Raw genomic sequence first — 13,019 nt, forward strand, 5'->3', positions numbered from 1 at the left:
AACAGTTACCCTGGCCAAAGACCACGACACATGCACCACACATCGGTGGACCTTACACACCGTAAGGTCATCATGCACCATGCAGTGCAATAGCACCATGTCGCTGACTCCTGCATCTCAACACAAAGGACAGTCATCCATGGGAGTGCATAGAGGTTAGTCTAACAGGGATCCTACTGCGTGTGACTGGTTCGGCACCTCCATAGGATAGCTGCCAATCACCATGATAGTGATCAGTGCTGAATGAAGGGTATGCTACCAACTACTACCAACACACCCTTACAGCAGGTCTTACGCAAGTCATCAATTAATGCAGTCCAACACTGCTGCATGCATAAACGATGCACATGCAACAAGACATGAGTGCGCACGATGACCCATCAGGGAGAAGCTACCCCCTCCATCATTCCATTGGCCAGCACACATGGCCGGACCAGTAATGGGTTGACTGTATCCAGGGACATGTGTGCATGGCCAGTCATCACCCGCTGCAATGTAAGACTAGCACAGTTCTCCACCATGAATGTACTATCACTTACCTTCATTCCACTCTCATGCAGGTGATGCTGGCTACCCTTTGAAACCGTGGCTCATGACCCCGGTCCGCAACCCCCAAAACAGGCACGAGGAGGACTATAATAGATCTCATACCCGTACACGGGTGGTCATAGAGCAGGCCTTCGGCCTTCTGAAGGCACGATTCCGTTGCCTCAGCCGGTCAGGTGGGGCCCTCATCTACAGCCACGAGAAGGTGTCCAAGATCACCATGGCATGTGTAATGCTGCACAACATGTGCATCTGTCGGAACGTGCCACTGCCCCCTGACGTGGGACTGCTACCACCAGATGAGGAGGAGGAGGAGGTGGAGGAAGGAATGGCAGGACAGCAACACGGTGCCGATGCACGGGAGGGACGTTCCGTGCGACAAGCATTGATCGAGCAATATTTCTGAATCACAAGTCAGCTGAGGGGGTGAGGATGAGAGGGCATTGGGCACTGGGTGTGGGGATACATGTACTACATGCACTGTGAGACATTAAAAGACACATGCACAATAATGAATGTCCACTCTGTATTGTAGGATAGACCAAACTGTGTATTGTATGATGATGTCCAAACGTGTACAACAGATCCTTCACCCTCACCCCCTCCCCCTCCCCCCAACTCCCACACACACCCTCACCCCCCTCCACCTCCCCCCCAACTCCCACACACACCCTCAACCCCCTCACCCTCCCCCCCAACTCCCACACACACCTTCAACCCCCTCACCCTCCCCCCCAACTCCCACACACACCCTCACCCCCTCACCCCCCCCCCAACTCCCACACACACCCTCAACCCCCTCACCCTCCCCCCACAACAACCCCACAATGTTCCCATCAGTGCAGCATTGGCCACATGTGTGTGGCTGCACGGTCAATGGGCACTGCCAGAGCCTGGGGCATCCCTTCCATTCCGGCGCATCGTGCGCAGTGACCTACGGACCGGGCTGGTCTCCGTGGAGGAGCTCTGGGAGGGTGGCACCTCCTGCTGGGGCTGTGGTCTGGGGGGTGCTGCCTCCAGGGCATCAGCAATCCTACCAAGCATCTCACAGATGCGGTTTGTGCTGGTACTGATGATCTCGCCCAGAGCCTGAAGGTCATTATGAAGCACCAACCCTGATTCCCGGTTGTCCCGGAGAAACTCCTCTATCATGCCCGTGAGGTGCTGGCAGCGCACTGTTTCTGCAGCCGATGTGGGCGATGTGGTCGGCAGGCTTCGTGTTGTTGTGCCTGCAGGACTTTCAGGACTTCCTGCAGGGGGAGTGGGCACATGACAGACAGGTGTATCCCCTTCGCTTGTGAGCCCTGGGCCGTCACTCGACCCAGGGTCGCTATGGGCAACCTGGCTGTACGAGGGAGTGTCTGGGCTCTGTACATAGTCATTGGGCTCCTCCACGTTGTCAATGGTGTTTGGTGATGTGCTGCCTGGCACATCGAGGATGCACATGGCAGCATTCTCCCCTGACGCACTCGATTCCTCATGGTGCAGTGTGGGGCATGTGTCCCGCAGAACTGCAGGCATGTCCAGGGCCGCGGATGGGGGTTGTGTACCCTCCATGGGGGTTGCTGGGGCAGGTGGTGTGGCATGTGCCTTCTTCCTGCTTGCAGGTGTGCTTTCCCCTGCCTGTGCCCCGGGAGGTACTTGTCCGGGGGCCTTCCTGGTCCTCACTTTCATGACCGGTGCCTGTGGGGGGCAAGAGAGAGACGGCATGAGCAATGATCTGGGGGTCAGAATTACTTCCAGACAATGGTATTACGATGGGATAGCAGCGTTTTGGTGACATTTGGGTGCTGAGTGGGACTGTGATCTTTGCTTGAATGGGAAAAGCATACTGTTGGCAGGGTCACTCATGTTGGCGGAGTACTGTGGTGACTGACATTGACCAGCTTTTTGTGTGGCATGCCCAATATGGGTGTCAGCCTTGCACCTGACATCACCCTGGGTCCCAGTTGTTACGGCATCATTGGAGGGGGGGGGGGGTTTACCCAAACATGACGTGACTGCTTGACCAGCCCTTGGCGATGACTTGCATTAGGGATGCATGTACTGTTTACACTCATGGCACTCACCTGCGTCAGCTGATGAAGGATCACCGCAATCCATATCGCCAACACCTTCGATGGCTTCTGTGCCCATCATATCCGCACATGTTTCCTCCCAGGGCATCATTTTTATGGGTGAGGCTGGGCCTCCTCCTGTCTCTAGGGCCAGATTGCGGTTTGCTGAGAGGATGGCCCGCACCCTCAGACGGAGGTCATCCCAGCGTTTGCGGCAATGCGTCGTGCTGCGGGGGGTGTTTCCGACAGCGCTCATCCTCTGCGAGACCAGCTCCCATATCTCCTTCTTCCTGAGGATGGTGGGCCTGCGCATGTCGCTGCTGAAAACAATCTCAGCATGTTCATGCAGAGTATTGACGAGTACCTGGAGCTCATCCTGGGAGAATTTCTACTTCCTGATGCGCGCAGCACCCTTTTTTAATGCTTTTGGCATGATGCTGGTCTCTGGAGTCTATTTTGCCTATCACAATATGCCCACGAGTCCTGTATGGAGAGGATTGCAATGGATTGTGATTTTAAAGATGGCCGCCATGATGCTTCCAGTTCCTGTTCGATGACGTAATTTCCGTCTACGGTTTTTACCGGTGCCCGTAATTTACGGTCATCGTTATTTACGGGCACCGCTATTTACGCACTACGTGGAGGGCGATGGTGTTAGTTACATCTCGGTGGTTGTCGGTAAGGGGTTTGACGCGCCCTTTACCGGTATGGCGCTAGGGGGTTTACCGGCATGGCGGAAAGCTCGTGCCTGCGAGGTCAGAATATGGTGCTAATTACGCCCTGCTACCAACGCGGATACGGTATTTCCGCCATGCGGGTAAAGTCAGAAATTTAACGCGAACCTCGGAATGAGGCCCATTATTTCTTATACTCAAGTCTCCCACATCTACTTTGTCGTGGGTATTTTCTTCAATTTTTAACAAAGAAGTCAACACCCAGTGTTCCGTCCTAACAAGCCCCTCCACCCTGCAGGTGTAAACAGCCTTCATCAGGACTGTAACATTGTTATTGTTGTTATTGTTATTTGGCATTTATATAGCGCTCCATATATCATTGATATGATCTCAAAGCGCTTCTAGGTTGAAAGCTCTTGGGGACCGCAGTCCAGGTCAGTCGAGAGAGTAGGGTAGAATACAGTGCTTGGGTGCACTCAAAATGTGTGCAGGCAGTGTGACTTGTGTGATGTAGGCAGCATCCTAACATTAGGTGTGGTGGTAGTGAGAGATCAGTCGAATGTGTGCAGTCAGGTGGTTGGTCTCTTAGACTGCATTCTGGCAGATGTAGACCTTTGCAGGAGGTTTATGTGTGCAGCTAGGCTGAATATTTCGTGGGGTATAGCTGCATTCAAGCAGGTTGCTGAGGTGTTCATGGAGAATTGTTCGTATGTGTGCAGCTAGGCCGAAATTGATCGAGGGATATAACTGCATTTGATTGTTTGTTGGTGTATAGTGGAAAGTGAGCATGGTGGTAGGGGAGGTGAGAGTCTGGATTGGATGATGTATTTTTGGAGCGCACTGGTCCTGATTACTTTCTGGATCAGGATAAGCTGACCGTGATCGTTCTCATGATTCGTGGTAGAGGTACTGACTGGTAGAGGTACATGACTGAAATCGCCCATCTGTGGGTTCCTGTGTTAATGTGTCTCTGGCTCCAATCGCCCGGGTATGTTCCCCTTGCAGATATATGTGCTCTGCCCAATTCTCTTATGCCACCATCGTCGTATTCTGTGGCAATGTTGACTCTGTCCGGAGATGCAGGTTAGCTCGCAAAGAGAAGAGTCTCCTCCCTCATGCGGCACGGCTCCGCTTTGTTCGTGTTCCCTGCTATATAAATAACAAAATCAAATCATCATCACTTGCTTATGTTTACAGTTTGATTTGTGTACAAGATTATGGACCAAGTGTGAGCCAGTATTGTTATTAAACACGATTAATTGAAATCCTGGAATTCAGACGGGAGTTCCTTATCTTTGAAGGTATGCATAATTCGTCAAAGAGTGACCTCTTTATTATATGAATATGATTCAGGCGGGCACCTAGTAGTTCCATATATTCTGATGCACAATTCTAGGTGGAGGCACGTTTGAGATGTAGTTTGACTTGTAAAATGGCATCTCTATATGTTTTGCTTAGAATCAGACTTCAATCTCAATTGGTGTATGTGACCTTTGCCTGTTTACTGGGCAACTAAGCAGCAATATACCTCCTATCCTCTGAAGACCCTTAAGTCAACTTCTATCACTTCTCATCAGAAGTAAAAAAGGGATTGCGGAAAGAAATTCCAAATCATGTTCATGCACTACCAGTTGTCTTTTATTCATCACCCTCCCACCTTGCAAATGACCAGCCCATGCCCACCTACTTCTACCTACTCACAGCTAATCAGTAACCTAGCAATAGATGCTATCATTTCAGGGTGATCGCCTCATAATGAACCCATGGGAATAGAAGCAACAGGAGAACCCGTAGAAACATATACATATATTTTAAAACTCATTGCATTATCCAACTTGCTCACTGGAGAGCTGCTCCTGGCTACATTCAACATGCTCAGCGTTTACTGCCCTATTAGGCTATTAAGGTCTGTTAATGCCTTCTCCTTCAGGCCGGCACGTGCTAAGGAAAAGAAATATGGTGGCCAACTAATGAGTACTACAGCAGCTTCTCCACGGAACAGCCTTTCCATTGCACTGAGGCCATTGGGCAATCATCTGCATTTTCAAAAACAGCTGACAACTCTCCATTTCCAGCTAGCATATGATGATCAAAGAAGATTTTGGCCCTGGACCTTACTGGCACTATAAACTCTGAACTGTCCTAGGGTTAATTTTGCTTTTAAAGGAATGGTGTGCTCAAAACAATTATTGGCTAAAACGATGGGCAATAGTCTAAAACATAGTTTAAACATATTTTGAATGAAAGTTCCTATGTAAACACTTTGAGCAAACGAGGCTCAAAGCGTTTACATGGGAGCATCTATTTTGCGATTTCGGGCAGCCTCCTCAGCTCTGCTCTGGCGGCACTAAACAAGCAGTAAAAGCCCCTTACTGGGAGCTTTTACTTACTGCAGCCAGAGCAGAGCTGCGGGGGCTGCCTTCACTTTCATTTTATGTTTTCGGTGCTCCCCAAGCCCCGGGAAGCACAGAAAACGTAAAATGAAGGCAAAAAGAGAAGGCGCAGCAATTAAAAATACAACGTTGTTGTATTTGTGATTGCCGTGGTTGGAAAAACACGGAAATCATAAATACGACAATGTTGTTATTCTGACTGCGGCGGCTTTTGCGTGGAGTCTCCTGGGCTCCCCCAACCCTGAGGCAGTCCAGGAGACTCCAAGCGAAAGCCGCTGCAGTCAGAATAACAACATTGTTGTATTTGTAAATACCGCAGCATTTACAAATACAACAATGTTGTATTTCTCACTGCGGCAACTTTCGCTTGGATTCTTCTGGACTCCCTCAGAGTTGGGGCATCCCAGGAGACTCCACGTGAAAGCCGCCGTAGTGAGAAGCATTGCGGCATTTCAAAACACACCCGCGTTGTGTTTCTGCCTGCAGCAGCTTTCACTTTGAGTCTCCCGGGCTGATAGCCACGGCAGGCAGAAACACAACGCGGTTGTGTTTCAAAAACGCTGCAGTTTTTCTTTCTAAGTTTCTCAGGCTCCTCCGGCTCGGCTACCTTGTAAAGATATGCAGCTCAGATATGTGTTGTTTTATTCTCTATCTGCGATTCAACATCTTACCAGTTTGAGAATATAGTTGAGCTTGGAAGGGCACTCCCCGTTCAGAAAGGTTATGCCGCATTTGTGGAGATTGTATTGAGACAACCAGGCATGTTCTAACTAGTTGCCAGAGGTTGACCGGATTATACTTGTTAGGTTATGGCAAATTTCTGAGTTCCCACTTGGGTCTTGGCTCGGATTAGTTGTGTGCAGCAATATACTCTGCTGAGTCATTCGTCCTAACAGCAGCGGGGTAACATATTTGGAAAAGAGTATTGAAGTTGTTAATTGAAGAATATATAAGTTAGAGGTCTGAAGGGTTATACTCACTAGTGCTCAGTAAAGACCAGGAAGACGGTACAGTTAGAAGATTGAATATGTTAAAATGTGGTATTTATAGTATTTGTTTTTATATGATATGGGTTTTGTACAAGTGTAAGTCTTTTTAGAATGGTTCTGCTGTTGGAACATTGTTATATTAATTTGTCGTTTCTTTTATGTTATGTGTAATAACAAATGCATATGATGTGTAGTGCAAAAGGCTTACGAGGTTTAGCCATGAAGCACTTACATTTTGGAAAAAAGGTGGTACTAATGTTGTGGAGGTTTTTTTTTAATTGTATGTTAGAATGTGTGGTTCCCTTTTCCCCTCCCCCGGGCTCACTGTATATTGGGTTTATAGTGATTGCATCGAATGCCAAAACATTGAATGCCTTAGCATCTAAAAAAAGCAACGAAAAAAAAGCATTGAATGCATTTTTTTTAATGGGGCTGTCCACCCAAAACACCTGTTTTTTTTTACCCCTTAAACCCATTATAATTCAAATAAAACCTTTACCTTTGAAAAAAATGCATTTGATGCTTTATTTTTCGAATGCATTTTTTTAGATGCTTTGGCATTCAATGCTTTGTATTCTATGCAATGACTGGATACCAACTAAATGACACTTGTCCCCAGAAGGACAAAAGGGATGCTTGGATGTTCTCTGCATCTATCGTGGGGATGGGACCACGTATGCCAATGTTGCATCTGGTATAAGATGCCACCTGAGGATAAGCGATGCATATTTAACATCAAAGGTGTCTCATCATTTACTGTTCCTGTTATAACAAGAGAATGTTGATTGCTCTTAGTAATTAATCAAAGAGAGTCAGGATTCTGTTAGTGGCATGGAGGTGAGTTTTAGGCATATAGCTCTTTTCAGTGTATTAACCATCAGCATGAAGTACACACAAGAAAAAGAAAACGTATTACAGTCCGTTCTCTATGTCCCTTATGCCCCAACAACTCCTTAGTGGTCAGCCCCTTAGCCAATTCATGCATTTCTTAAATTAGAAAGACTGCGCCATCTCCTGGCTCCTTCTCTTTTCACCACTGCTCCGCCATGCCACCAATCTATTAAGGAGCAACAAGAATGCCACTGCACCCCAAAAGCACTGGCACACTATGCCACACGTGGATCCGTGTCTTAAAAATAATTGGCCTGAGAAGGTCTCTGCAGCGGCTTCTAGTACAAAACAAAAGAGAGAGGGAGGGAAAGGAGGGTGGCATATGCTATTAGAAGAATCCTGACTCTCCCTCTAAATTACAAGGAGCCTTCAATATTCTATGGCATGGCAAGGAGGTTTCCTATTATGCAATTTCAAAGCCTTGCAATCATCACCCTAGTAGCATGAACCACTTGTTTACAATAAGAATGGCCCTTGTACCTACATACCCAACCGGCCATAAAATTCCCACTTAACAACAATGCATTTTATCCTCGCCTCTAATTCTAATGACCATTTACTTACGAACGCCATCTGCCCAATGCGGTCCGCTTCCTCCTCCGTTTCTTAACCCGCGGTCCGCTTCCTCCTCCGCTTCTTAACCCGGTCGTCAAACCAAACACCCAGAGCTAAAGAATGTCAGCCTTTGCAAACCAAAGATTCCACGACCTACACACGAAAGGACTGCAATCTGCAAAGTTCTTATGTGTATGCGGCAAAACTCATAACACTGTAACATTCTAACAGTATCTCCAACCTACATCCTGTCGAGTCCCCACAAGTTTACTGCATGGATTACTGCATCCCCTTGCAATCCCTTACTCTATTAGCAGACCCCCTTCTCTAACAAGCACATAGCTTCTCGCCACCCGACTCTAGGCGCTAAGAAGTTACAAAGTTGAATTGCACACGATATTCTGCTCACACTGTCGCCTGTTATATTGCTGCATAATGCAATCTAAAGTGTATCTAAAACTAGACACAAAGTAAGACTTAGATCAATTCCTCTAACTTTACCGAACATATGTTGATTGCAACATCGCGTTTAAACAAGCCATACCATAGAGTAATACCATTTTTGTGGCGTAAACTTCTTTTCCTTGTTTGGGCATTGTACATGCATCCCAACACATCTCAGCAAAGACAGTGAATCCACGTGCACAATATGTGCATGACCATCCAATTGGCTGATCGTACAATTAACCAACAAATATAAAATAAATAAATAACAAGTTTTCTCGAGGCAGAAATGATCAAACATTTTTTACCACGCTCATGTGATTCAGCAGCAGACAGAGTCGGACTGGGGAATAAAATCGGCCCCGGCACAAATGAAAAAGTGACCCACAGTTGTAAATAGTCATTCATTCCTTTTATGGCAGACTGACTATTACCCAAGAGGGCGTTTTTTGGTGCTCTGTTGCAAACTCTGCGTTGCAAACGGATATGTGCTCAGTAGCACTGTTCAAAACTACTAGCTGCATGGTAAAGTAACCAATCAAAGTGGCCCACTTTGGCCATAATACTGGCCTATTTTGACAAAAAAATAACTGGCCAACAATAGCATGTCAGGCATGTAATTCGGGCATTGCCCTATTGCCTTATAGGCCAGTCTGAGTCTGGCGGTAGCTGCTAATGCATGTGACCACCCCCTTTGTGTTCCAGTGCTCTGCTGAGGCTCAAGGGGTGCTTTAATGGTTCACAAAGTGACCCATTCAGGGCCTCGCATAGGCAGGTTCACGTTAGATGAAGTGATTACAGCAGGCCTTAAGTAGCCTGCACTGCAAAGAGAACTGACTGAAAAGAAAGAGGTCTGTGACTCTCGAAAAAAGAAGTGAGGTGATTTTTTGAAACAAGAAAAGTCGAGGGACGGCGCCTACTGGGGTACACTGCACTTGTATCTCTGCATTTACATCAAGATACCCCTGGGCCTGCCACCTTTCTGCCATGGGAAGGTTGAATGCTGTGCCCTGGACAGCGAACCAGTGTCTTGCTTTGTTCAGTGGAGAATGCTAGCCTACCACACCCTTACAGCAGCGAGGTAGATTCCCGTCATCACCTGCAGGCAAACATGTACCTCAACCTTAAGACAATAACTAGGGATGGGTCACTCGTGTTCATGCATAAACCCTGACCTTTGGCCTTTTTTGTTGAAAATGTGACACATATTCGGAATACTATGTGGTATTTGGGGCATCTTGAACTCAAATCCATATTGAATGTTCATACAAGGGCTAATTTATGCATTAGCCCATTGGCAGGCTCATCCGCCATTTTACACTTCTGAAATGAACGTTGATGGCGCCTAACAAATCCCGATGGAGAGTTGGGCTTCTTTTAATGGCATGCAGTGCTGGAAATGTTATTGTTTAACTGTGGGATCCCACCAGGCAGCAGCAACGAGGGAAAGGGTGGGTCTGGGGTGCTCTTCTCCCCTGCACACCACACCCCACCCTCCACATAAACATTTGTCTCCCAGAAGATAATAATGGAAACCTTTCAATAGAAGGAGGGAGGGGGGTTTCCTATAATGTGTCAAGCAAAGTATTAAAGGTGCACAACTTTTCAACCTACAAACCTGTACTTAACCATTTCCTGCAAAGTGCAATCTTAACAATAGATTTCTGAGGGATCCCTGCCCGAGTCACAAGTAGTCTCGAGGGTAAGTGAGTCACAAGTAGTCTCGAGAGTAGGGGTCTTGCTCGTGATTCTAGTGACCACCTTTTGAATCCCGGCTGGATTCATATTTTGCTGGATCCGGGAAAATCCAGCCCAATGCCAGCATTGATGACATGAAGGCGAGTATTATGCAGTCTCTTTTCTATGTAGTATCTAAAACAGTTATAAAGTGAAACACAGAACAAAATGTTTTTCTTAAACCCACCCTCAATCACCGTGCATCAGTGAGTCATTGTCCGTCCCCCAATCCTTAAAGTCTGTCTTCATTATAATCAGCCCAACCCCAATGCTCCTCCTTTTCTCACGCTTGGACCTCCTCAAGCGCTTCCACCATCTTTGGAGGGAAAACCAAGAATTCCAAACACTGCTTATTACCATCTGGTCATCTGCTCTCAGAAACCCAGCTCAAAGAACGTATGTCTGGGAAAAGCCCCAGAAGATATATAGGAGCGTCATATAACATCGGAAAGGATAATACTCGTCTCTGCCATTAAAGGAATACTGAATCTCTGTCGCAATTTACTATGAACAATCAAAATGTGAGACCAATCAGTAGACCTAAAAATATCCTCTAATCTGGCACCAGACCAAAAACCGCTGGATGGGATTGCACCCCCAGCAGAGCTTACCTCGAATACAGAAAATTCCAGTACTGGCTAAAGACATCACCCATTGAACCATCCTGCTAATGTGAGGACGGGTCAGGCGGTAAGATTTACAAAAAAAAGATATGAACAAAAGATCATTGGTGTGATCTTTGGATTCTTTCAAACGTCAAAAAACGCAAAAAGAAGGTAGTTCCTGAAAACAAGGGAATTAAATACAAGAAGAATCCAATTGTGTTGTATGGGATCTACTAAATTGAATTCCATCTGTTATGAAGCTCCTACCATATATACATTTAGAACTCTAACATCTGACACCTTTCTGAAAGATACCAGGTAGCTAAATATCACAATTTAGCAGACAACTTGTGTAAGGACAGACCACAACTATCTAGCCAATTTCTAAACATTGACAGTACCATGTTAACATCCCAAAGACAAGAATATTTACATCCAGAAGTTATAGAAACTTGAATACCATTTAGTAGCCTACAAACCAGTGGATGAGAAGCCACAGGTCCTCCGTCCAACGGAAAGAAGAAATGGTAAGCCTGTACATGCACAATTCTGATTAATCTTTTATTACGTGCTTAACACCGGAGACCAATCTCTAAGTGAAGTGAGGGATCAGTATTCAAACCTATGTTGCTCTGCGTTGTCATGCTTCCAAGACACACGTGTTGCCCCTTAGCTATCCTCCCAGCCACAACATGCAGGAGAAGTGTTAATTTTAGCTGCATATGATTCTCCCTACAGAGCACCTCATGGTGAAATCCTTCTGGAGATGGAGTCTCTGATTAGTGACATTGGTGGAAGTCCTCCTATTTGGATCTGCGGAGGCATTAAGTCCAGGATTCTACAGGACTTGTCTCAGAGGGAGCATTATTTAGAGCACACCCTAGCCCCACCTAGTTGATTAGATAAATCTTGCACCCGAGGGGTAAGCTGGGCAGATCTGCTTTACTCTCTTTTATTCTCTATGATAAATTGAGATCGTCCCTCAGATATGCCACCTCAATTTACTAGGGTGGGCAATAACACAGCCATCATCATTGACTATGTCTTCTTGTCAAGCACTGCTCCCTTGATTGAAGGCATATGCATCTTTCAACAGCACAAGAGTGTCCACCACCCCGAGTACATGGGGCACCTTGATGGGGAACCCACAATGTAATCGTATCTCTTGGAATACCAACAAGCTGGAAGTGGCCTTGGCTGCTGCAGGGACGTCATTTCACCAAAATGCCTGGGGTAGCGGAAGTGACATCACATGACCCTTGACCCCCTGATGACATCACAGGAAGTGATGTAATTTGACCCCGCCCCAAAGTGATATCGCGGGTAGCGATGGAACACGACATTTCACCCGTTGGCAAAACAGGAAGTGGCATCACATTGCATTGTACACTACGAAAAATATAGGTACGATATCACTATGTGATGTACATTCATACAAGAATGGATTGCCATAAGTATCATTAAGATCAGTGTGTATAGGCCCGTATTACCAAATTACTGTGATTGCAAGCAGACGTCCATGACCAAATGATAATGATGTGTTATTATATAGCACTTACGCTTAAGCGCTTTATATAGAAAAATATACACCCAATATCACCCAACCTGTGTTGGTACTCATTTATCGACCTCAGAAGGATGAAAGGCTGAGTGAGGTGTTTAAGAACAGACTAAATCAGTGATTCACCCCCTGAAGTGTGCCTGAAATAAACATTTAATGAGTCTAGCAATTATTGTATAGAATTCCAGAAAGACACATTATTTGGTATTCCTATTCTTTCTTATTTAGGGTCAGTGCTGAAAGTGTTAGACTTGTGTTCTTATTTTTTTTAAGGGGCCTGAACAAGAAAGCCAGCCACCCCAGAAGTAAAGAGCCACAGCCCAGGAGCTTGCATTACAGAATAAAAACGTTTTTATTTTTTTAGAGGTCGCAAGGGAGACCACTGAAGTCGCAAGGGAGACCTCAGAGGTCGCAGTTGTGACCTCTGGCGACCCCTAAATGACGTCCCTGGGCTGCTGCATGTAAACTGCTGCCTACCTTTTGTGAAGAGAGTATGAATGTTGAGCCCCTGGTCAATCATGGCAGTGCGACTGCTGCTATGCAAAATTTAGAGCAATGTGTTAAAAA

This window comes from Ambystoma mexicanum, chromosome 4q (assembly GCF_040938575.1).
Source record: "Ambystoma mexicanum isolate Mex_15411 chromosome 4q, UKY_AmexF1_1, whole genome shotgun sequence".
Classification (NCBI taxonomy): Eukaryota; Metazoa; Chordata; class Amphibia; order Caudata; family Ambystomatidae; genus Ambystoma; species Ambystoma mexicanum.